Consider the following 26,438-nt stretch of genomic DNA (forward strand, 5'->3'; position numbering starts at 1 on the left):
CTAATTTGGCAGCCTGGGCCTAAAATGGGTTAAATGACTTTATAGGTTGTCAGTCAGATGTTCAGTGTGACTGCAGCACATGGTGGTGCTGAGTACCGTGGTTTCTGTGAAATCCCGGACATACAGTTCTGCATCGCCACGGGTGCAGCATGGGGCAAGGCAGCACTGGTGGGGCTGGTAAGTCAGGAACACCAGTTCATTGCTTAAATCCTTTCTGTAGGCAGTGAGGAGTGGAGTAAGGAGGACGGTGAGGGAGGCTATGGAGTTGGAAATTGCATTTCTGTTGAGATGCAACATAGAGGAAAGCACAAATGAGGCTTAATAGAAGCTGTAAGACGTAGGGGGCAGAGGCTGACATCGTGTGATAATTGGAGGTAGAGGAGGTGGCTTAACTGGGGGGAAAGATGATTGTAGACCTTGATATAGGTCTAGACTATGACAGTAGCTGCTGTTTGATCCAACTGAGATGGGGTAGCCTAAAGAGGATGTAGAGGGATGACTTCTTAGGCTGTTTTTTCTGGCAGTAGTTTTCTGAATGTATTACAGTCACAGCCAGATTTTTGCCTTTTCTTCATTGGAGAATGTTGTGTAAAAATGAATCTGGAAGAGGAAGAGTCACCGGATGAGACAGAAATGTAAGGATCAGTTGAAAGGGCTGCAATTTAGATTTTATGCATAAAGAATCCACAAGACCGGGTGTTTGGCTGGGTCTGTGGAGTTGCAAGTATTAATGATGTGTTTGAGTTGGCAGGCCTATTTTTCTTGAAGTGATGGAGAGATGAAGAAAGATTTCATATGTACCATTGGACAAAGATTTGAAGTAGAGGCAGTTTTCCGGACCATGTTTGTGAAGGTGTCAATTTTTTTAAAATTGCAAAGTAGATCACCCAGAGACTGGACGTCCAGAAGAGCTTTTCAGGATCTCTGCTTTTAAAACAAATGGAGGATCTTCTGATAGGGAAGAAAAAAAGAAAAAAAATTAGCTGAATAAGAGAGCTAGGTCACAGAAAAGATGATTGACAACTCAAAATGCATGGGGATGGAATAGTGCAAATATCTTTAGACTTTGGCAAGAACACTGTTAACTGAGTTAACCTGAAGAAGATCTAGGATGGAAATTAAAAAGTGAAACTTGAGGCAGCTGCCGTCCTTAGAGATTAAATGAACATCTGGGTAGTGAAAGAAGAGGTGAGGAGATTGAAGGATCTAAGATGGGGAAAATAGCTAAAGGATGTAAATTCCCTAATAATGCATACTTTTCCGTAACACTTATTTGTAAATCCTTAAAAAAGGGGTGATAGTAAAAACAAATGAACCGACAAAACGATTTTGACACAGTTATAGCAACCATAAATGTTAGCAATAGGAAATGCTTCCTACATTGCTTAATTCTTGCTCTGTGAATTTAATAGCACTCTTAAACCAACAGCGTCAAGAAAAATTGTACGAGTCTTTGAAGCATTGGGCCAAACCTCATTCCTATATGTCCACGTAAAAATGACAACATTTCAGGCTGGCAATTCCCCTTTCTTAAAAGCATCTTTATCTAGAACTTTTTTCAGTAGAGGAAAAAAACGCCTCCATTATACTCCATCTGCTCGGTCGTGCAAATACTGCCTTGTAACTATTGAAATGCCAGCCTCTATCAAAGTCTGACAGCTTGAATGCCATTTGCTGCAGTTCATTCAGCAGCAGAGCTAGCTGCCTGGTGGGTGTAGAGGAAATGTTAGCGGCTAGCTGAATGTAGTTTAGGTAACTTAACGAAGGATGCAAAACCCCCTTTGACGCTCAAGGGTGAACTTTTAATTTAAAGATTTTAGGAAATTAAGTTGCGCTAACTAGTGTCTGACTGTAAGCTTCTTTCTACTCAAGTTTTGCTGCTGATGTGAAATCTTAAGCAAATTTTATGTGTTTTGCTCCTGCAGAAGCTGAGATTCTTCTTTACCTTCTTAAAACTTTGATTTTGAAGAAGTTACGTTTCCTAGGGAAAAGGGGTCAGCTATTCTATTATTCTGGCATCGTGTGCCAGCTGGCTGTTGAGTCATGTACTCGTGATGCTAGTAACGTTCTTGAGATTTCCTGAAGAGAGAGTGACTGGAACAGTACTTGTCACCTGGGCATATCAAACTCAGGCTGAGCAAGCAGCACCTGTGAAAACTGAGGCACTTTGGGTTGGTTTTGAACGTGCAAAAAGTGTACACAGGGAAAATGACTTGCAGAAGAGCTGTTGTAGAAACAAGTGTTTACGTGTAGAAAACTTGAGGGAGAGAAGTTAACAGAAAGAAACTATGAGCCCCAAGGGTCTTTGCTACAATTAGAGCCAAGACTTGTGAATTAAAAATTCCAGTTTAGAGAGTGCACATAAATTACCTCTTGTTTTAACCTGACAAAGACTTGCGGTTGTAAGGAACAAAATAGGAATTGTGCAAAGGTTTCCTGATGAAACTCAAAAGCAAGGTGAAACATGCACGTAGGTTTTATAGTTAATTAAGCACTTAGTCAGGTTTGCAACAGAACTTGCAAACCTCTGGAGTCTGTGATCAGACTCCTCAGAGAGAAACTTCTGAGACTACGTAGCTCATCTGAATCAGAGGGAGGTTCCAGGGCTTAGTTTAGGTATGAAATTAGAGGCACTCTTCCTTTGGACATAATTTTGATACCTTGTTAAGTGGTTTGGGGGTTTCCTGTGAAGCGATTTACTTCAGATTCATTCTTTGCAGTTGCTGCTGGTCAACCACTAGGTAGCTCGTACTCCGCCTCCCCTTCAGAATTCTATAAGGTAAACCTTCTAGGATGCTGTCTGCTTTTTATTTATCTTTTCCATACTAATATCCAAGTTTTCCAGCATATATATTAAGAAAACATAAATGCTTCAGAAAAGCCTCTGTGCGTCTGTATTTTTGCTGCTCTTCCAGTTTTAATCATCTTGAGATACGAAACCATGCAAAGGAAATCTAAGAGTGCGGTAGGCTTAAAACTTAAGTTGAAACCTCAGAGCTGTGCTAAAACCACCCTATAAGGCTTCACAGAGATGTTTCAGTAAATTCTCTTCTCTCTTCCTAGTCATCAGCCTGAAAAGTTCATTTTCTGTTTGTGGTTTTTAACTTAACATAAAGTTTCCTTTAATTATTTCATTTTTGAAGTTCTTTACATTGGTCCGTAATAATATACATGCACTGAATTGACTGCATTTGGTAAGAAAATTGAAGAGGTTTTTGTAAGGTCATGCAGTAAGCCAGTATTAAAAGCATAAGCCTGGTTTCTTCTATTATTCTTGTACCTAAGAAATTAATTAGTAACTAAGTTCTCCTAATGTAAAATTTCATAGGTCAATGTTTATTTGTTGCTTTGCTTACCTGCATATTTCTCATAAAATAACAATCAGGACATTACCAACATCCAGTGGTTCTATGCCAAGCAAAAAAAGACATTAGTTAGATTTCTTAACCACTTCACAATCCTTTTCTTTGTTTCTACAAATTCTGGTGTTCTCTTAAAACGTGTTTTTGCTTTAGGGTAAGACTTGTTGATTGTGGTAGGACAGAAAGCTCAATCCATAAACTAGCAAAGCTGAAAATTCTTCCTAAGACTAAATAATGTAGGTTATGTTCAGGATGGGGGAGTAGTTTCATACCTTTTTTGATGGTTTTTAATCTCCGCACTAATGATCTAAGTCTTGCCCTTTACTTAAGTAGCCTGTGAGACTTTTCTAGTTAGTAGCTTTAGTAGAAAAGTGTGTAACCTAATTTGGGCATTGAGCAGCAAAAATGTTTTTGTGCCACATCTGTTTTGCTGAAACTAATTTGTACGATTAAGAAATTGTGAATTTTGATATTTATTTGCGCGAAGAAATTAGATAAATGCTGCTCTTAGAATTTTCTAAGTAAAATCGCTTCAGACGGAGATGCTCCGGAGACACTTTCCTTACAGCTCTTGTCAAAAATCAGAGACAGGGAGAAGGTGGAGGGGGAGCCTCTGCTGTAGCACAAGGACAATCATGCTAATGCTTGTTTTGCAGAAAAGCTTTATTTAGCTTAGCAGCCTTGTTGCTAAATATTCCCCAACACTTTGCAGCATAATCTAAGGAGACTAAAGCTATTTAGGAACAGAGGGAATGCGGCCGTGCGGGGCAGAGATGCCTGCTGTAGAGAGTCTGACGAGCCTGAGGGAGGAGGGCATTGAACCTTAATTAGAGATTATTTAATATCAAGCTGGTTCATGATGTCCTGCGGCAGTAGGAACTGATGCCTGTTCTTACAGCTTTATATTTCTTTTTTTTGTGCGTTGATAACATGCAAATGAGATCATATGCCAGGCCCCAGGGGCTGCCTCTCCGTATGAAAGTGACACTTTCTGGTTTGTGTGACTTCTTCCGTGCAGGACTGATGGCTGGGCTGGATTTGTGTACCCGGACGGTTAACCGCGGGTGGGGAGGGGGGCGACAGGTTAAATAAATATCCTTATCAGCCTAGAGTGGAGGGTTGAACAGGCAGTTCTCTAGGCTGTACTGACACCTGGTGGCAGTTTATGTATTTATATAGTATTTGGAATCTTTTTCATTCAAAGATGGAGCAATTACCTACCGAAGGTCTGCTTTCCATTCTGTATGGTGGCCGTTCTTCTCCCGCTGGCTTGTTTCTGACTCCCGGGGAACACAAAAAAAATCTGTCTAAAATTGCTGAAACTAATGTTTCTTTTAGCTAGTTTAAAATGTACTAAGGACTTTAATTTCAGATATTCTTTTTCCTATGTGTTACATAGCAAAGGAAACTTTTTTATTATTTTATGTGTTTTCCCCTCCCTTCAATAATAAATCACAGTTAGCAGGACCAGAAGTTGTTCACTGAAGCTGTGTGCCCTTCTAGGAGCAGGCAGGTGAGAAGAAAGACTTTGCAATTTTGAGGGAAAAGCTGCTTCATGTAGTAGAAAAACAGAAGTGAGCGGTTTGTGGCCTTCACAGCTACCACGTAAGGATGGAGACGTATGAAGAGGGATCTACCACACTTTAGCTAAGCTCTAAGGATGTTTTCCACTTTGTCTGCCCCTTCCCAAGTCCAAATCTCAGTTCTTACTTCAGAATGACACGCCTATTGTCTTTTTGATGTTGCAAGTTGCTTTTTGAGGGGTGCCAGGTCAGGGAAAGAGGTAATTTGGGATAGATCTCCAAACGTATAGACCACATAGTCTTTACTCCGGGACTCCACCCAGCAAGGAAGGAAGAGTTTTAAATACCTTGAAGTCTTCCCTGGGCCTGCTGCTTTTTAAGCTGTCTGTATTCAGGAGGGGGATACAGCACTAGTTTTGCCCCTCAGGTGGGTCAGGTAGCCTCTTTGTAGGCACATTAGCCTTCCCTGTGTGCACTATAGTTGAATTTTGAGGAAGTTTTTTGAGACGGTTTTGAACTTTTTTCAATGTAAAAGGCAGTATAAGAGGGCTTACCATGTAAATAGTGCCTCATTAGTTTTGCTAAGCCATAATATCCGTGATGTTCAGTGATACTTTCCCCCGTTTTAATGGTGTGTCTGATACAGAAGTAGCAGAAAGATAAGCTTTTTCAAAGGGCCACGAGTACATGGAAAGTAGCAGGATGTCAACTGATCTGACAAGGCTGTAAAGGTGTTATACCTCACAATATATAATTTTCTCCCTTTTTACAAACTGAGGGTAACTTTTCTTTATTTTCTGGTCATCTGCATTTGGGCGATATAATCGAGTGGTTCTTGACTATGATGAATATTCTGTAAAGTGACCAGTGAGTAATTTGCATATGTTGGCACCCAACTTCTTGTCATCACAAGAAAGTAGATATTTACGTTGCTAAAAAGGGAAGAGAATAGGGGGTTTTTTTCAGTCATTCACTTTCGTGCTTTGTTGTGAAATGAAAGCGAATGAACAACTGCAGTTTCTTTATAGTGTGGCCCATATTGTGCAATTCGGAATCTCTTCCTTCCAGGTGACAGCAGGGCAGCACTTCACTTGGGGTTTAGGGTTGTTGGGTTTTGTGTTGTCTTTTACAGCCATATCCCTCGAGTGTAGGATAGTGAAGCCAAAGGAGGGAGAGCAGATTCTAGGATCGGCTAAATTACTGTTTTGCTAACACCTTGCCTCTTAGAGATCTGGGGGAGAAGACTTTCTTGAAGCAGTTTGTCCGCACTGTTGCGATAGCTTTGCTGAGACCACGATTGCCCTTGTGGCTATCTGTGCAGGTAGTGCCTTCCCTTAATTCCCTCAGCTGCAGAATTTTAGCCTAGCTTTGTGCAGGATTTGCTGGCAAATCACCAGCTTTATTTCTTCTCAGACATGCTTTGCAATGAAAGCCGGGGGGCGGGGGGGCAAGTTTCTGCTATCTAGGCATAGATGAGGAACTGTGCCTAGCAAATGGTCAGCATCTATTTTGGCAAAGGGATGTGATGTATGTAATTTCCTACTCCTCCCCAAATATCTCACCTTAGAAGCATCATTCAGACTTCATAAATACTGGTAAAAATAAAACAGTCACCTGACACGACTTGGAAGTCAAAGGGAGTCAACAGAGAAGCAGCAGAAATATAGCGGACTTGTGCTTAATGTAATCATTTCATTGTTGTCATTTCTCCTATCACTTGTTTTGAATGTAGGCCCTTCAGAATAGGAATTACTGTGTTGAGCGTAAATGCAGTTCTTGCCAGAAGATTTCCTTAAATTGTTTGAAGTTATGACTGGTGGGAAGCCTATCTGAAATATAGATGCAAAAATGACTTTTAAAGTACCAAGTCACTTGTGTCATTCATTTAAATGCTGAAGCCAAAGAATATATAGTAAGTTTCAAAAGTGTTTGGGATTCCATAATAGTATGAGACGATAATATATTGCTTAGTTTTTATTCTGATTTTTCTTGTTCTGAATTTCTGGATTGTTTTGTCTTCATCTATTTAAGTATTTCCTTGTCACTGCATCATTTGTCTTGACAAGTTTGCTTCCTTTGTGTGCTGACAGTATGTTCCCTGTTATTGCACTGGCTCTCATAAATTTTTGTAGATATGAGGCCAACAGCTCCAATAGCTCATACGCTTATTTTGAAAGCAGAATTCTTTCTTGCTATAGAAGAAGAAAAAAAAAAACAGAGGAGATAGTTTTGGGGTTTTTTTTCCTGCTACTTACTTTTTAGCAAATACAATTTCCATGGTCTCTGAATTTACATAGTTAGGGGGTTTTTTGGCTTAGGGATATACTGGATTATTGGGAGGGGTGGGTAATTTTTTTGTTTCCCTTTATTTTCCATGTATTAAAGTTGGGAAAACGGTTTTAATGTTAGAGGGCCTAACATAGGTTAACATTTTCAAAGTCAACTGACTGATTTTAAGCCCCAAAGTTTGAATTGCACAGGGAGAATGAAATAAATAGAAGTTCTAACCAGCAGTAGTAAAAGATGCAAATCAAGATGATACTGTGATTGATCACTTGAATATATAAAAAAATTTTCATTGTAGCCCTTAGAGGATTAAAATAGAATCATAGAATTGCCTAGGTTGGAAGGGACCTTTCAGATCGAGTCCAACCATCAACCTAACTCTTGAGAAAAACCATCACTAAACCATATCGCTAAGCACTATGTCTACCCGTCTTTTAAATACCGCCATAAGATCTGTTAACAATAGAAGTATCAGATGCCTGTCTGCTGAAGTTGATAGTACTGTGGTAAATTCAGCCAGAGACTAACACAGTATTATTTTTCTGCTCTCTCTTGAAAAAGCTTGAAGTGCCTTCTGCAAATCATGCTTAATCTGGAGAGTCCTGAATGAGAAATACAAGGTTTCTAGCACCTGTTCATGTGGGACTTTAAAGCTGGCCCTGCCTCCAGCAGGGGCTGGAACTAGATGACCTCCTGAGATGTGTTCACACCTGGATTATTCTGAGATTTACTCCTTTTTTTCTTGGTGTGAGGGTGCAGCTCCGTGATTTTTCTCTCTGCACTTTTTGCTTTTGTTTCAACTGCTGGATTCCTCGTTGAGCCGACACTAGGCTGTTCTGTTTCTTGCAGGATTACCTGGCATTCTCACTGGCTTGGCTGCTTGACTAAAAGACAGGGATTTCCCTCTTCGACTGTGTGTCTTAGAGAGATCCAAGCCATGGCCCCAGTCAACATGTAAAATTCATGGAGATTTTTAGGAGAAATGCACCTTCTGAGTGCAGAACCTAGCGTGGGTCGTTCAGCTGCTAACCAGAGAGCTGATGTATTCAGAAGAGACAGCTCAAGATGGAAATCTTCTAATTCTTGCAAATTTTGCCTTCTTTGCCCTTTTAGTTGATATTATTTTGTCAGAGACTGGAATGTGGAGGTGACCTGTAACTTTAGATTTATTTCAACTTTTCAGACTCCTGCACATCTCTAGGCCTTCTTATGAATGGTAAAGTGGAGTGTGCAATTACATAGTCCCTCTCTTTCTCTCTCCTGCTGCTGTACTACTTTGCCTTAACCAAAGGGATCCCCACTGGGGAATTTTGTGACGGCAAGAACTGGGCTTTTAGATATGTGGCCTGATTTTCAGAAGTACTGGAATGAGATGCAGGTAATGGTAGAGGACAAAATTGTACAATTACTTTGGTCCAGCTGAAACATACTTTATGCCCAAAGGAAAGCTGTTTCTTTAGAAAGCTGGCCAATATACTGTGCTATAAATGGTGTTCATATAGTGGTGAGAACGCTACCAGTATTGGGGCGACCCTTCTACACGTTACGTTCTCAGATGAAGCTCTTCTGCCTTTTCAATAGCAAACTCACTTTTCTTAAAGTAGGTTGCTGTAAGACAATTCAGGTCCCCAGTCACTTGCATGTGTTTTTTTGCACATGGATTGTTTTTTAAAGTATAAACTATTAATAATCATCTCAAAGTGTTTCTTATGCTGTATTAAAACCTGGAGTTTTTCTTTTCTGAGGATTTTGGCTTTTGTTCTGCATGAGAAATTATTTCGTTATTTATGATTAGATTCTCATTTTTATTTTGTGGGGTTTTTTTGCCTTAGAGGTGTTATCTTTAAGGAAATTAATTGCTTAATCTGAGAGGAAAATATAATCTCAAACATACCTAGACTGCTGTTAAGTCATCTGTTGTTGTGTAACTGAACTTTTAAATTTACCAACCCATGTCTTGAAAAGTGTACTTTTCTTCACAATATTCAAAGATGTCCCAGAACCATCATTCCTCTGATAATTAAAAAACATCCAGATATTGTAGGCATTCCTCTAAACCAGCACTCCAGGATATTGTTTTTAAATTGTGTTAAAAGTTTACAGTCCTTTGGAAAAATTACATGACGGCTTTTACTTGTGGAATGCAAATACAGGTTTTCTTGCTTGATTGTTTGTTTGTTAGCATATTTATGTGCAGTCATTGAAATGTTGCATTTTCTCTCTTCTGCAGGCACAACTTGAAGACATTCAAGAGTACTTTGGAGTGAACTGGCAGGAAGCCTTTCAATACCCCGATGGCGATAACAACGGCTGTCCTCTGGAGATGCTGAAGCTCAGCTTTATTTTGAACTTCTTTCTTACGCCTCCCAACTTGTGCACAAAGGACTTACGATTGGGATTCATATGGTATAAAGTACTCATGGACGTGGGGTTTTTTTCCTCCCTTTACTTGACATCTGCATGTTTCCAGCAATTGGTGATGAAGTCTGTACTGGGTCTGCTGACATTTGGTCTGTTTTCAAGAGCTCTGAGTGACAGGTACTGTAAACATCCTACACTCTCAGCTGTGGAAACTAAGAAAGCTGGGAGAAGGCTGTTTACTCTCCCTGCCTTGGAAATCATCTGGTGGACAAGGATGGAATATTGTGAGCTCTGTGTTGATTGTATTTCTGACAACCTGTATTTCATACTTTATGTTATGGTGTCAGTGAAAAAATAATAGCTTTATATCATGTCATCAGTGTCTTGTGTTCTAACCAAGGTCAGAAGAGCTTTAAAATATGCTTTGGCTGCGCTGCTGGCTGAGGGAAACTGAAATAGTGGCAATAAGACATTACAATACTTTCATCCTGAAGCAGTGATTAAAACAGACCTGTTGCTCAGTTTGGTTTGTAGGTGGTAGTATGTACAAGTTACAGTGTAGACATCCTCAGGTTGACACATCAGTAGTGTATTTAATCAAAATCATCCCTAAATGTTTGAGTCTTGTCTTCTAAGATCCACTAAATTCTCATTTCTTACCCAAAAGGGCTAGAAACAGAGGTCAGAAGGCAAAAAGGTTCTAGGGAACTTCAAATTTCAGTTTCTTTTTGAAAAAATTCAGAGGTGTCAACACTGATTAACTCCATCTCTAAATTAACTGAATTAAAGATACAAAGGTACTTACCCTATGTTTTCCACTTGCTGTTCCCTGCCGCTTGCCCCCTAGACTGTATTGTTCTTTGTACTCTGTTCTGGCAATCTTCCTCTTCCTCCTTGTGTTTCTTTCATTCCATTTGCTGTTAACGAAGTAGAGCTGCTCATTTTATATGTAGAATAACCTGAAAAGAATAATTTTCCTTTTAAATCTAATATCCTGCTGGCATGGTCTAAATCCTCATGAAGTGTAGTTTTGCAGCTCTTCTTAAACAGTGACTTTGGCTTCTTATTTCTTCAAGAAAGTTTTTATAATGTAGTTGAATTCAAAGATCACCTTCCAGCTCCTTTTGCAATAGCATTTTTATGTCTTCAGATCCTGCTGCTTCCACTTTTTAGCAAAGGCATTTAAATATAAAATCTTTGAAATAAGGGCTATTCTGAGAGTTTAAATATCAGGGTTTGGGAAGTGATAGAAGTGGGAAGACAACAGGAGAATTGTACAAGATCGTGTAAGGATTTGAAGTAGTACTTTTACAAAATGGACAAAAAAGAATTCAAATTGTTAGGCAGAGCTAAAAAATAAAAGTTAGTTATTTGAAGCCATAATTATTTTTCAGGCTCTGGCTTGCCTGCCTTTTGGAAAAAGGAATCGGAGGGGAAGCCAGAGTCACAGGTCCTGTTAGAGTGCTGCAGCCAAGGAGTAAGTTGGTGAGTGAAAAGAAGGTTGAGGTCTGGCTGTGCAGTAACTAACACCTGTGCTTCAGTTTTGTGGGGTTTTAACACATGATTTGTGTAGTAATTTCTAAGAAAAGCAGAGTTAGCCTCCTAAAATGATTGTTTTAAGGAGACATTAGCAGTTCAGACTAGTCAAACGATAGAGGGTAGCATTTCCTAATACACATGGTTGCCTTGGCAGAGAGATTTCCAAGGGTGATGGAGCACAGTTACATCCTCCACTGCGTGACAATACTGATCGTAGGCTGTGCTGTCAAGGAAAGACAACCTCCTGAAAAGAGGGGTTTTTATATTATTTGTATTTAGATTTGCTTTAGGTTTGGAATCATTATTTTGTGTCAATTGGAAAAAGTTCTCTGTATTTAGCATTACTTATTTGTGTGTTTAATAGTGAAATTCCATATTCAGTTTCATCCGTGTAAGTTGGGACTGTTGGAGTCTTTCTCATACATTCTTCCTTGGCCATGCTTTCCTGCCCTTTTACTTGTGCTGACATTAATGTTTATTTAAACTGCAAGCTAATTCAGTGGCTTGACCCTGCTGAAAGCTAAATAAGCAAAACAGCTTTTATGTGGATCAGCTGAGTAATAGCTTACTCTACCACTGTGTTGTGGCCGAAAACGCTACTGAAAATGCTAATTCTTTCAAATGCGGCCACTTTTCTGAAGAGCTAGAACAGGGTTTATTCTAAATAGATTATGAAATAAAAAAAAAAGGTGAAATTACAAAATTTTGTATTTTTCTATTTTATTTGATATTAAATTCTTCTGTTAATGCTGTTTGAACACAATTGCTGGCAAGGTCCTAAAATAAATTCAGATAAAATTGCTTTAATTAAAATTTCATTTTTTGACCACCATCCATGCTTTTCTTTTGAAATATTTGTTTGTAAAGTCTAATAACAAAATTGTGTTGGTAATAGGGAGCAACCAGTAATTTTATTAACTCCAGAGCTTTAATTGTAAAAGTATCCTCTGATGTACTTGCACCATACTGAGCACCGTATAAATTGCATTATTTCTAGATCATGGAGGTTTTTTTCCCCCAGGTATCACTTGCCAAGCTAAAGGCAAACATTATGTCCTTTTTCTCTCATTAATCTCAGACTTCAAAGAGTTTAAGATTCTTTCCAGTCTATCAATTAAATATAGAGCTTTCCCATTGTGGAAAAAAAACATACGGGGTTGTTTCAAAAGTCTGTTGCCAGTAATGAGTTTTGGATTGCATCCATGGAGAGGTAATCTGGATAGCTACCACAGCAAGTCATCTGTGGGAAACTGCTGATTGTAGGCATTGGTTGGTTTGGTTTGTTGTTGTTTTTTTTTTTTTTTTTTTTTCTTGAAGGGTGGTTCTGCCAAGATGCAGAAGTGACTTGCTCCAAGTGATTCTTGGCATGAGCCATGACAACATCGTTCTTGCATGTTAAGCTCAACGTGCTGCATTATGTTTTTATTTTATCTTATGGAGAAGAGGAGGGTAGTTCTTACTATCACATTTCCTTTTTTCTAAACTTAAGTTTAGGTATTGTAATTTTCTCCCTCTGAACTTGTGACGCAGAATCTTCACCCCCTTGCTTTTTTTTTTTTTTTAAAAAAAAAAAACCCTACATTTTTGATTACATAGTTCCTCTAGGTAATTGCCTAACATCCAGTTTTGGTAATATGGGGAGTGACTGTGGGAAGAAAGAATGTGTGGGAGTCCTTGGGCAGAGATGTCGCTTGTTTGGAGATTGTAAGCTGACCTTGAAGTCTACAAGTGAAATATTAGAAAAACATAGTATTAAAAGTTTCAAAGCACTGCTAGTGAGGGAAGGGAGAGGTGAAGGGGAAAGAGAGGTGACTGACTTTTCATCCAAAAGGGGAAAAACAATATACTGTTGATTTTAAGTGTAAACATTTCCTTGATGGTAAAGTGAAAGAGCAGCAATTGTCCTTGAATCTTATACAAAAGTCGAGTTCTTCTTTATGCAGCAAATCTCGCTGTCACTGATTCTAATTCAGTACAAGAGAATTTAAAGGTCTATGACAAGCTATTCTGCTTTGAAGACCTATATCTAAATTGAAGAAGGGAAATAAGAGAGTTTGCTTTGAATGAAAGAGAAGAAGAAAAATACATTATGTGGGTTTCAGTCATAATTGCCCCTGAAATGAGAGAGCAGGTTCTAGATTTGAATTTTCTCTGTCCTGTGATTGAGATAAAAACATGTAAAAGCAACTGTCCTTCTGCAAACAGGTGTGGAACATCTGCGATGCAAACATGCATTCATATGCAAACAAAGATTTATTTTTTTTTAAAGCTTAAAAATACATTAACTTAAAATCTGAGCAAACAGTTGGTTTGATTCAAGTTTTCTCCAAAATTACTGTTTGTTTTTTGAAAACCGTTTTTTGTAAACTGATTCTCCTAAAAAAAAAAAAAAACCACATTTAATTAAACAGACTGCAAAAGCTGAAGCTTTTTTTAATCTTGTGTGAAACTTCTGGTTCTTGTCAGCCCTGGGCTCCATCCAAGACCTACTTAGCTACGGTTAGGCTTTTGTTTCCTTATTTTTGACCTTTGGTTTTAAGGATGTTAGTGTGAATTAAATGGAAATATGCTTTTGAGGCAGCTACTTTATGTAATAAGCAAACTTCAACTAAGCATTGCAATCTGTAACTACAAAGTACCTCAGAAGAGAAGCTGAGGGATTGCTTATTTTAAATAGTGTAATATGATAGCTAAATTACATCTTATTTAACTCTCCAAAAGGGAGAGTGGAGTGGGGCTGTGTTTTATAAGCCTTACGTTTGCAACACTGACTCCACTCCACAAGAGATTCCTGCTACAGTTAATAGGGGATTTTTGTTGCTGCCTTGGTCCCGTTATTAAGCTGTTAAAATAATACTGCAGAAAGATGGGCTCTAATCCTGGCTTTGGGCAGACTCTCTGCGCTTCATTTTCTCCTTTGTGAAAGATGATGACACTTCCTCTGCAAATTGAGAACCCCACGTTGTTTAGGAGTTTCTCTCTTTGCAGTGAAGCATGTTTCCCAAAATCATACCATCACAAAGCTAGTTTGTCTCATGGTATTTCCAGCCTTTCACTATGATTTAGAGAGATTGTACTGCTGGGGAAGCAGAAAGGATGTGCTTATTACAAGACCTAATGTAGGGTTGTTATAAAGGCTGCTAAGAGCTCCTTCTTGTGCCTCTGTTGTGATGCCGTCCTCCCACAGGTGCCAAGCGGGCGTACAGCACCTCTTCTCGTGGTGGTTTTAAGTGTGTGCTTACAGGGCAGCCCACGGTTTGTACGGTCGTACCCAGGCAGCTGGGGTATCGAGAGCTGCCCTGCTATGGCAGCATGGAAGTCAGCTCCAAGCCAGCCTCACCCCGCTTTCTGAGATCCTGAGTATATTCTTAGGTTACGGAAGGGTCCAGACAGCCCTGTTTCATTACTTAGTTCAGCAGAAATACACCCAGTATCGCTACCAACAAAGGGCTTCTGGGATTTACGTCATTTGCAGGCTGCCCTTCTCCAGTTGTTTCTGTATGGCCTAAAGCACCTGCTGGCTCAGGTGTTCTGAAAATGTGTTGCTAAAATAACTCAGCTCTCATGGGCGAGGGATAGGTTGATGTTGGCAAATGAAATAATTCCAGGATCTGTGAAATTCAGGTTCTGTTCCTTGGCTAGAAATAGACGGCTCTGTATAGCTATGAACTTTGTAAATGGTTGAACTCTCTGCAACTTGACTAGCTTGCAAATGGTTTTGGTAATTATGTTGAGATGCCACTAGATTATGCTTAGTTCACAAAGTACAGATGGAATATGCATCCGTGGTAGACATATTTTTTTCTTAGCAGTGACCATACTCACTGTATTGATGTTAATGGAGCTGATAATTAAGATCTTGCAGCTTGACTATGTGCAATTTAATGTGAGGTATTTAAAAATGTGTAGATGTGTCATTTAAGGACATAGTTTAGTGGTGGACTTTGCAGTATTAGGTTTACTGCTGGACTCGATATTAAAGGTCTTTTCCAACCTAAATCATTCAACGATTCTGTAATTCTAATTGATGAAATGCTACAATATGCTTTGTGCTGCCTGCATGGAAGAGCAGATCAAATCTAAATTGAAATAGATCATGTTTTATTGCCTTGGGGTAATTGTGCGTAGCATACAGCCTTTGAAATTAGAAGTGACAAAACCAGTTGTCTCTGTTGCCACTCAGAGTAGGTACGTGTCATAGTGTATGGGTTTGCAAAAACAGGAGTGACCAAACTTGTCTGCTCTTTCCTGAAAAGTCCTGATGCTTATGAAAAGTCCCAGAGCGACTTGTGTTCGTGGCTAGAAGTCTCTCATGTTGAGTTTCTGGGGACCCTGTCCCTTCTGATGACCATTGCAGTGCCTCCCCTCTGATGCCAGGAAAGGGCTCTCCTGAGGGTATTTATCACCTGCTTTCCCCGTTGAAAGTGAAAAGTGTCAGCTGCCTTCTGTGATCAGCCTTGATGAAGTTTGCATGCTCTAAAAGCCTCAAGAAGTACCCAGACTGAGGGGAGCTCGGTGATACTACACCTTGGGAAAGAAGCTCTAGCGCTAACGAAGATCTATTTTTCTAATACTTCCAGTGGCAAATGTTATTCTGACAGTGTGTTTTCACCTATACTTAATGTTTTTCTCTCCTGCAGAGAGGTGTGTGTGTTAGCCCAAATGCTCTTCAGTGGGGCTTTGCTGCTCTTTAGCTCGGAGATTTCGTTAGAGCTTTGTGAACTTGTAGTGTAGTATGGCTTGGTTAGGATAGGAAAGGAGCAAGTCTGAAACTCAAGAGGACAAAAGAAGTTGGATGGAAAATAATCTGGTAAGATTTTTTTCCATGAACTGCTAAGCTCTTCCAAGTGAGGGAGAAAAAGGATCAAAAATGAAGAACGTTAAAGACGAATTGATGTCTGAACTGTCAGTTCAGGAAACTCCAGAGACAAACTGAATGGGGAGTTTTCCCCTGAAGTCCCCATGGAATTTTTAAAGACAAATACATGGAGAACAGCACAGATTTATGTCTTTGTCTGCAGGAACGGAATAATTATTGGCAGCCAGAAAAGAAACTCCAGATTCTTGGCAGAAAAAGAAAGAGGTCCATCTCAAAGACTTTAACTGAGTTGATTTAAGGTCTTTCAGGGGCAAATGTAAGATTTTTATATGTACCATAGAACAAACTTGTGGAAATGCAGAGGTGGGGAATGAAAAATGTTGGTTAGGGCTTGAATATATATATATACCTGTATTTGGTTTCTTTGAGTGGTTTTTTTTTTGGAGGCTGGAATGATGTCTGAAGATATGCCAAATGCATTGTTTACAGCAAGTAAGGTAATTGCCTATAAAGGAATATAGAAGTTTCTGCTTCTGATTGTGGTCTGTCAATTTTAAAAGCAAGACTTATTTTGAGTGTTTTAACAAAAATGCAATTTCTATTTCACATTTTAATCTGAAATGAGAAGAAAGGTAGTTGATGCTGTCATCGTCTCCCAGTTTGTGCAGTTTGAAAAATATATGTGGATTTTAGGTGCATAGAAGTTCACAGTGATTTCTTGATTGCTGTGGGGAGGTGTTATGTTGTGGGGTTTAGTTGATCATGCTGTTCTTTTGATCTATTTGATGTTGCTGGAATTGTCTAAGGTAGTGTTAGGCTGGTTTTACTCCCCTCCCTCCCTCCCTCTCTCCCTCCCTCCCTCTCTCCCTCCCTCTCTCCCTCCCTCCCTCTCTAGTCTGTATTTGTGTGTAGGCAAGAGGAGGAAGTAAGGATTTTGCTTCGATCCATTTGAGTCAAGATACGTATGCTGTGCAAATTAGTTTTGTTAAGGCCTTCACAGACTTTTTAACATTACTGGTTTAGTACCATCCGCTAATTCTGCAGGAATGCCCCATCCCTGGAGGTGTTTAAGGCCAGGCTGGATGGGGCTTTGAGCAGCCTGGTCTAGTGGGAGGTGTCCCTGCCCATGGCAGTGAGGGTTGGGCCTGGATGATCTTTAGGGTCCCTTCCAACCCAAACCATTCTAAGACTCTGTGAATGTGAGAGAGTGAGTCATGGACTGTGTGCTCTGCGGCTTGTAGAGAGTGAGATCCTAGCAGGGCAGGGGCAGTAGGCTGGATCTCTGTGTCCTTGAAGCCTTCTCCTCCAACTCCCCTGCTGAACTTTAAAGAAACTTCACAGGTCTGTCCAGTTTAATTTCTGTTCAGGCTAACCTGAAAGATGGACAAATGCATGATGGACAAATGCATGTGGCTGTCACCAGTAGGGCTAGTTCATGCAGTTTGGCAATCTAGGGTGTGTTTTAATGTCTGCTCTTCTGATGAGAATTTGAACTGAGACACCAAAGATATGGGCAGGGGGAGGGAGCTTCACTTTTTCAAGCAGGAACATTGGCTTTTTTGTTACCTGGCTCCATGGACTTGCCTGTACATGGACTTGTTCTGAATAGCTCTCCCTGACACTTCTGTGAATAGAACAGGAGCTTCCAAAAATAATTTGATTTTTGAATCATCTGTTGCATTTGAAATGTGCACTTGGCTTTAATAGTAACAGGCAGTTCTTAGGCATAGACAAGCTCTTGACAGTTTGTTGAAAATGAAGCCTTTTTGTGGAAATATTCTCCACTTCGAATGAATTTTTGAGAAATGTGCTTGGATCTAGACTGGTTTCTGTGTGAACAGTGAGGGCAAACCTGCAAGCACAGGCACTGGGACTCAAGTGGGATGTGGGAGATGGAACTGCATGTCTCTCTTCTACCTGATTCAAAAATGAAAGGAAGTGTTGAAATCTTGACAACTCTTACAAAACCATAAAAGCACCCCAACTTGTGTATGTCGTCCCCCCCCAGCTTCCTGTGTTCTCATATTCTGACCAACTTTACTCTGTTCTTTGTTCACGGAAAATATATTTTTTTATTTATATATTTTTATATATATAATATATATACTCGGAAGACCTTGACATGCAGCCTGCTTGGGAATATATTTTTCCAAATAAAGTCATCTTCATTTCTCATTTATTAAGTACAGAAGCATCCAGTTGCATTTGGGATACAATTTTCTCATGGGGAAGGGAGGTGGAGGAAAAAGTCAGTCAAGACTCTTGAGCTAATCATGCACAGAGAAGGAAGTAGAGAAGCATTTTGCAAACGGCTGACTTAATCCTTGCTGGTGCTGACAGTCCTGTGGAGATCAACGTTCAGCAGATGGGGCTACACGCTGCTGAGACTATGCCTTGCCTTTCACTAGCAGCTCCTGCTCTGCGTCCATCTCACTCACCTGTTGCTCCGTGGAGCTTGCCTGGTCCCAGTAAGGGGGACTGATGACCAACTCTCCGCTGATCTGTCTCCCACATCTTGCGTTTTACAGCTAATAGACTGATGGAAATCAGGCTGAAAACAGGCAGCTGCCCAGGAAAGTTCAAGGTAGGCTAAAGTTGGTATGGTTGTCAGCAGAAAGAGACCTAAAAACAGGGCTGCAGAAAGGCTTAGCAGCAACCTGAGGATGGCTTGAGTACAGACAAGTCTTGGGAAACAAGAGCAAACCTGGGGAAGGACAGAGCTTGCTACTTAATATAGAGCCTCAGCAGCTGATTTTGTAGGAGAGGAGACGGCATGAAATCCTGCACAAGAGGGCCTAAAATGCAAAAGGTGGGCAGTGTGTGTGTATGTAATCAAAAGGCAGCAAAATGTGAGACTGCTGTGCCTGCACGGTCTTGTGAGAAACTGGAAGTACTGTACCAGGAGAGCACAGTGAACCTTTTTTGAAGATGGGACTTGATAGACCTTTAGCTTGAAACAGGCTTGTGTCCAGGTGATGCAGGGAGAACTTGTAATTGTTTGGAAAAGACCATCTCTACCTATTGTAAGCTCTATTGTGTGGGCTTCTTTGGTGAAGGAAGGACTGATCCACCCACATTAGTCAAGTGATAACCAGCTATCGTTCAGCCTGGAGAGGGCAAGGTCATCTGCCAAGAGCCTGGTCTGTGGTGTTGTGTTCCTCTGGAAGGAGAAGGCTTTTACTCCAGCCACCCCTAACCAAAGCCCCTGCACCATCAAAGGAAGATGTTGGGGACAGCAGGGAATACGGCCTGATTCTGAGAGGGGAGAGTTAATTCATCACAAAATTATCTTCTTGGGCATCCTGAACAAAAAGCAACTTACAAAGCAGCCAAGGATTCAAATATATGTTACCCAAACCACCTGCATCAAATCAAGCTGCTCTAAGAACTTGTCTTCTGTCAACAAGCAATTTCAGAAGGCCTCCTTTAAATGTTGTCCTCCTCTGGAGCAGCATTTTGGAGGTAGCTCTGCGGTGTCTATAAGGTTCATTGAGCGCTGCCGTACAAAATGGGAGCCGTCCGTGCTCCTGCTGGTCCCCGTGGTGGCTGGTGCTAGGGGACGAGAGGCTAGGCTGCAAGAATGGAGTAGAAAATAAGCTTGATTGATAACATGGATTTATGTTTGGGGATTTTTTTGTCGCTAGAGGCTGTGGGGCAGACAGACGAGGAGGGGGCTGTCCCTGCTGCCTCTGAAATGTTAAAAACTATTAATCATAGAATCATCTAGCTTGGAAGGGACTTTTAAGATCATCGAGTCCAACCGTTAACCTAACACTGCCAAAACCACCACTAAACCATGTCCCTCAGCACCACGTCTACCCATTTTTTTAAATACCTCCAGGGATGGTGATTCCACCACTTCCCTGGGCAGCCTGTTCCAATGTTTGGTAACCCTTTTGGTGAAGAAATTTTTCCTTTTATCCATCCTAAACCTCCCCTGGCGCAGGGTCTTCAGTGCTGCTGCTGGTTTGATACGACGCAAATTTGCTGTTCTCCTTCCTCACTCTGTTCTCCTGCGGAATTAAAAGAAAGAAAATTATTTCCTCAGTCTTCTGCGGGGCCTGTTAGCCAGACGAGGCCGCCGGGCCTGCCTGCCTCCCCAGCTGGCCTGCCCCGCCATCGCCCGCTGTGCGGCCTGGCTTCGCCAAGGGATGCGGCCTCCGGCTCAAATGGATAGGAGATAACTGTCTTTCCCTGCCTCAGGGAGGAACGGGGAGCAATTTCAGGTAATGAGCTAGTAATAAAGGTCGGGTCTTAATGAGTGAGGATGTAGCCTAGCTTAGTTGCTCCTGTTTTCTGACTGCTGTCTTCTGTTTCAGGACAGGAAAAGTGATTTTTCTGCTTTAATTCAAGGTGAATGCTTTGTCTCCCTGCTTGCTCATTTAGGATTTAGGCAATGGATAGTTAAGGCAGCCTGAAATATTTTTGCAGCTAGCTGGTCCGTGAATTATAGGAGATTTGCCCTGTTTTTGTGGGGTTTTGACGCAGAGATGTATACAACAGCTTGCAAAAAGGACAGGACTTGCTTTTGTAAAATTCCCTTAATGTGCCAGCATCTGGGTACCTCGGTCTCACTGCCAATCAATCTGTAGGTTTCAGGAACTTTCTTTTAATTTTTTTTTTTTTGCCTCTTATGCCCCCTGTTTCTGGAGGTGTGGAGAGGTAAGACCTTCAAACTTGGTGGAAGCACAAAACTCTTGTTTGCATTTTCAGATGAAGCTGCAGCTCCAGCCTGCACAGTTGACAGAGGCCGGCTATGATTGCATTGCACGACTTGCTAGCTCTTTTCAATTTATTTTTGCCACCCCACAGTACTACCTCCCAGTATATTCTGGAGGAAATCTTTGAGGAAAGACAGCAAAGGACGAGACAATAAAATTACACCATCTGAGATGGCTCTTTAAGGCTGGTATGAGACTCCAAATCATTCCTTTGTTGCAGGAAAGGAAAATCTTTTATTTGAAGAAAGATTGTGGACAACTCTAAACCCTGGAGCTTTGGGGGATAGTTTATTTCCTGTTTTCATTTTGCTGAAATTTAAGATAAATTTTTCTATCAAAATTTCTGTATATAATTGGGCAATAAAGTCAGTGTGCTGGGGAGCTGTGGATGGCTTCGCTTTCTACTGTTCTTGCAAGGAAAGATGAGGAACAGGTAAGGCTTGTTAATTTGTGTTACGAGAAAGCCCAGTGCACTGGCTTGTCTGTCGCTGTAGTATTTCATCTGTCTGCCCGGGATTTCTCTCTGCATCCAACTGAGTTGAGCAATGTGGCTGCATTGATTTCCGTCTGCAACACAGGGGGTTACACTGAAGAGGTATTCCACTATTCAAGGTCTAATCCTCTTTATGATGTGAACAGGGGGAAAAAAATGCAATTCAGTGTGCCTGATATCTGCTGACACGCAGCTTCTGGAAAGCATGCTTGAGTCAGGCTTAGCACCCCAGTCTTACGGCAGCTCACAGCACAAGTACTGATTTATTTTATTTTATTTTTCATTGTAACTTGTGGTTGTGCAATGGTGTTAGTTTGACTTGTCTTAATTGCTCTTTCAGGAGCTCCGAGCTTTTACACAATCAAACTGTTCTGCTGAGTGCTGCACTTTAAGCCTTCGCACCTGAATGTGATCATACTGAGGAAGTGACCAGCTCTGCTGACAAAATCCATGAGCTTGAGATACTTGTAAATAACAGGGTAGTTAAAAAGTCAGAAGATTAACCTCGCGCTATGTTAAGGCAACTGTAGGATGAAAAAAATGAGCATTCACAGCTCAAGAAAATCTGGAATGTCAAAATGCCTAGTGTATCAACCCAGGCACAACTTGGCAGTAATTACTGTAGGATATCTAAATTAAGCAATGAGGTTTCTATTGCGGCAACTGTTAGGAAAGACTTTGCAATGTACATCAAGTCCTCCAGGACCCAAATGCACTTTTCCTTTCAAGGGGGAGTTGTGGGCATTCAGATCCTTGCAGACAAGTTACTGAGGCCCTAAATCAGCAAAACGTTTTTAAGCATATCCTTAAGCACTTTGTTGTTGATGAAGGGGGGACATAAGCTCTTAATTATCTGTGCTGAACAGGGAGCTGGAAGGCTCCTTTTGAGTATCTTTTCAAATACGCTAGCTGTGGCCTGAAATGCAGAGCCTGAGAAGCTGCTGCCTTGCCCTCTAGCTGCACTTCTGTGAATACGCTCACTAACCTTCAAGAAAATGGTGCCTTACATTGACTCTGTGGGAATTTTGCCTGGTCCGAGTGCTTATCATTTTGGAAGAATAGGCATAATGCAGTATTCAGCTTTAAGTGGAGTGCTTTTCATAACTGTCCATCTTATCCAAATACTGCTGAGCGTGGGATTATTAAATAATCTGAAAGACAAATGGAGGATGAAGCCAGGAGGGGAACTGACTTTGTCTTTTATATGTTCGCATCTGTATCATAACCAGGTGTTGGTAGATACTTCAGCCCTATCAGTGCAGCCAGCATTTTGGAGCTCTCAGCAGGAGGCAGAAAAAGAAAGAAAAGAACCTCCCCATCCCCTCCCCAAAGCAGCAGGCAATCGCAGCTGTTCTCAAGGAGAAGGTTTGTGTCAGCAGATCTCACAAAGCTATGCTCAGAAAGTTTGTGTCAGCAGCCATAAAAGCTGGCCTGTCAGCATTTATGTTTTATTCCATACACAAAATGCATATTACTGAACAATTATGCCAAAGGCAGGGAATATTTCTTGATAACGCAACTTGGAAGCAGCGTCTTCACGTGGGAGCAATTCTTGTCGTGTGCTGCAGAAATCTGTGTGGGTTTAGATGCAAATCATTGTTGCTGGTGTACTCTACTGTAAGATTGTGTTGAGAGCCAAATCATTTGGTGTTAATTCTTGGCCAAGGTAGTCTTGGCCTGATACAAAGTCTGTGGAAATTAGGGAATTCTTGATAATTCAAGTAAGCTTCCAAACATGCCCCTAAGAAGTGTATTCGTTATGAAGGAAGCTCAGTGGTATTCAGATCTTTGGCCTTCAAAGTCTTCAGAGAATACATAAAATGCACACTGATTTCAGATTGCAATTGGGATCTAGCCGTCGTAAAAGGCAGGAGAGCTGGGATGAATTTTGAATACGAACTGAGTCACTGCTTTAATATATATTTATTGCTGTATCTCAACCACCATTTCACTGTGTTTTGGCTGTCTCAATTAAGAAAGATGTTTTTATTCCTCCTTTGTCAGAGGTCACAGTTCAGAACAAATATTTTATTAAATAACTTTGTTGGATAAACAGAATTGGGTTTTAATTTAATTTTTTATTGAATGAGCCCTGCTTTTTCTCTCCTTTGAATAGGCAGCAACTTGCTGCACAGTTGTCATCTCTGCTTACTAGCAACCACAGGTTCTTTAAGAAACAAACAAAAAACCCAAGCAAAAAGTCATGCTTGGAGAGTAGTTAAGGACGCAGGAGAAGAGGAGCGTAAAATCCCCAGACAGTCATTGTGGATTTGATCTCTGCCCGTGTACAGGAGCTTGACTAATTAATTGCATGAGGCTCCAAGTCTGATATCTGAAACTAATACAGACCTCTGTTCGAACATGGTGATCCAAATCAGCATGGAAATTGCTGTGATGCTGAAATCCACCTTGCCTGCTTGTTGGTTGTTACCAGTCTGCTGCTGGAGGTCACCACTGCCAGCCACTCAGCAGGCACAGCAGATTTTGTAAGGCACCCTCTTCTTTTAAGCAGCCTTCGGTGGTATTTACGATAGATCTGGATGCCTGTGCAAGGCAGTGAAGGGAGTGCAAGGATAAGGTGTGCTCAGAAGTGTGCTGCCAGGCCACTGGTGCCAGATGCTGACCTCCAGCCGGGAAGGAGGCCTGGGGGTGTCACCAGAACAACTTTTTTTTTTTTTAAAAACAAAACCAAAAACAAAACACAAAAAAACCCTTTCTCTTTTCCTTTCTCTTTTCCTTTCTCTTTTCCTTTCTCTTTTCCTTTCTCTTTTCCTTTCTCTTTTCCTTTCTCTTTTCCTTTCTCTTTTCCTTTCTCTTTTCCTTTCTCTTTTCCTTTCTCTTTTCCTTTCTCTTTTCCTTTCTCTTTTCCTTTCTCTTTTCCTTTCTCTTTTCCTTTCTCTTTTCCTCTCTCTTTTCCTCTCTCTTTTCCTCTCTCTTTTCCTCTCTCTTTTCCTCTCTCTTTTCCTCTCTCTTTTCCTCTCTCTTTTCCTCTCTCTTTTCCTCTCTCTTTTCCTCTCTCTTTTCCTCTCTCTTTTCCTCTCTCTTTTCCTCTCTCTTTTCCTCTCTCTTTTCCTCTCTCTTTTCCTCTCTCTTTTCCTCTCTCTTTTCCTCTCTCTTTTCCTCTCTCTTTTCCTCTCTCTTTTCCTCTCTCTTTTCCTCTCTCTTTTCCTCTCTCTTTTCCTCTCTCTTTTCCTCTCTCTTTTCCTCTCTCTTTTCCTCTCTCTTTTCCTCTCTCTTTTCCTCTCTCTTTTCCTCTCTCTTTTCCTCTCTCTTTTCCTCTCTCTTTTCCTCTCTCTTTTCCTCTCTCTTTTCCTCTCTCTTTTCCTCTCTCTTTTCCTCTCTCTTTTCCTCTCTCTTTTCCTCTCTCAACCTGAAATCAGGAGAATCTCAAAAAAGACAAAAAAAATCAAACAATTATGTATACAGTATTTTCTGTTTTTTCCATGGACCTTTTAGTAATATAATATTCAGTCAAAACAAATGCGTGAATTTTATTCATGTCAGAAACAGTGTGGCACGCTTTACAGCCTGGTGACTATGCTCTAGCTTAATGTATTTTTACCTTTTTTTTTTCTATGTAGGTTTTATTTCTCTTTACAAATGTGAACTACTTTTTTGTCCCTTCATGAGTCTGAGAATTTTTCCATTCATTTGAATGGGAAGTGGACAGGACCTCTCACTGTCTTTTACAGGGCAGCATTCATGTGGTTTTTGGAGGGAGGTGTATGGACGTTATACGTCCAGAGAAGCCAAGCCTTTGTGCTTGCAGTTCATTCCAGGACATCTTTTGCAGCGTTACTTTTCCGTAAATGCCCACCTGTTGGAGGGATAGAGGGAGGCACTATACTCTTGGGGCAGTTGTTTTGGGGAAGGGAATGAGATTCCTTTTTCTGACGTTAATAACAGAACAATGGATTTTGCTGTGTGGTTTTTGTGAGAGAATGACCAAATTATTAATTTTTAGCCATATATGCAGGCACAGTCCTGTTCATCTCACAAAACGAAAGCAAATGCCCTGAGGACTAACTGCAGACGTTTGTATATAAGCTAAAACATAATTCTTTAGGATATCATGCTATCTTGAATACTTCCCCGCCACCTAGGGACTGACTTGATAGTCATGTCCGGTGTTTATCTGTTCTCTCAAAACCTCCTCTACAGTAGTACCGTAATACTTCTGATATGCAGAATACAGTACACCTTCTCTCATGTAGGTTGAGAGTCCTGTGCTGCCCAAGTGTGTTGGTAGGTACCACAGTGTTTTCATTACCTTCCTCATCTGTCTGCGTACCTTCCTGCAAGTTATCTAGAAGCTATGATGTCCTCTCTATGGGTTAATGGGATCCATGAAGTGGGTGAAACTGAAGGAGAGAAGCTCCTGAGAGTTTGTAATCCTGTAATCTTTCAACATTTCAAATAATTTTAGTGACTCATGAAAAGATAACAAGCACCCACTGTTTCTCTTTGAGAATCAGATGGTAAAACCCAACAAATTAGGCCTGAAAGGGCTGAAGAACCCCTCTAGGTGCGTAGGAGGGAGGAAAGGAATGTGATCAGTTGATTCACTTGAAAAGCCGTCAGTTTCCTCTCTGGCCAGCCAACCTTAGTGTGTTCAAAAACATTTTTTTTTTTAATACAGAGCTTAAACTGATTTATTTTTTTTTCCAGCTTTGGCCCTTTACACTATTACAACTAATCCCAGTGAAAATATTTCTCTTCCTTTTGTTATTTTTTTCTGTGAATATTTATGTAGTTACCTAGCTGTTTCCTTTAATTCTTCTCCCTTTAGGCCAAATAAATTTAGTTCTTGTCATCTTACTTTCAAAGTTGTATTTTTAAATAGTAAAGCAGTGTTAAATATAGTTGAAAGCAGACAGCATAATACGTCTGAGATTTCACAATAATTTAGGATTTTGGAGAAAATAGTGTCCATTTTACTAAGACCAGTAATCCAATATTATGAATTAGTCCCTTGTCAGAGGTTTTTGAACATTTGAAATAACTGGCTTTTAAAAATAATTTACTGTGTGTTTCCAGCCTGAAAAGGCTATTGTCAGACTTTATGTAAATTCCCATCTTGTTTTAATACTAATTACAATGAGAACTTGAATGTTTAATTTTTAAACACGGAGTGATTTTTTTTTCTTTCTGCTTGTTAAAACACTGTGAAATAGCTTGGAAACTCTTGTGGCATCTGACATGGGACTTCATGGTGCCTGATGGAAAGTGTTGCGTGTTTCCTCACATCCTGCTCCGGCAATGTTAGGGCTATTCATTCTTTAGCAAGTGGGACTGGGAAGAAGTCCAGGTTTATCTGTCTTTTCCTGGGGGGAA

The 26,438-nt window shown here is 40.6% G+C and overlaps 1 long non-coding RNA gene across 1 annotated transcript in view; it reads left to right on the top strand.

Moving 5' to 3' along the window:
• Positions 1-11,903, top strand: part of LOC141741231 (uncharacterized) — a 42,295-nt gene extending 30,392 nt beyond the window's left edge. Inside the window, exon 3 of the long non-coding RNA XR_012586324.1 lies at positions 9,402-11,903. This is a non-coding gene — a long non-coding RNA (uncharacterized LOC141741231). The remainder of the gene's footprint in view (positions 1-9,401) is intronic.
• The last annotated feature ends 14,535 nt before the right edge of the window (positions 11,904-26,438 follow it).

This window comes from Larus michahellis, chromosome 3, assembly GCF_964199755.1.
Source record: "Larus michahellis chromosome 3, bLarMic1.1, whole genome shotgun sequence".
NCBI lineage: Eukaryota > Metazoa > Chordata > Aves > Charadriiformes > Laridae > Larus > Larus michahellis.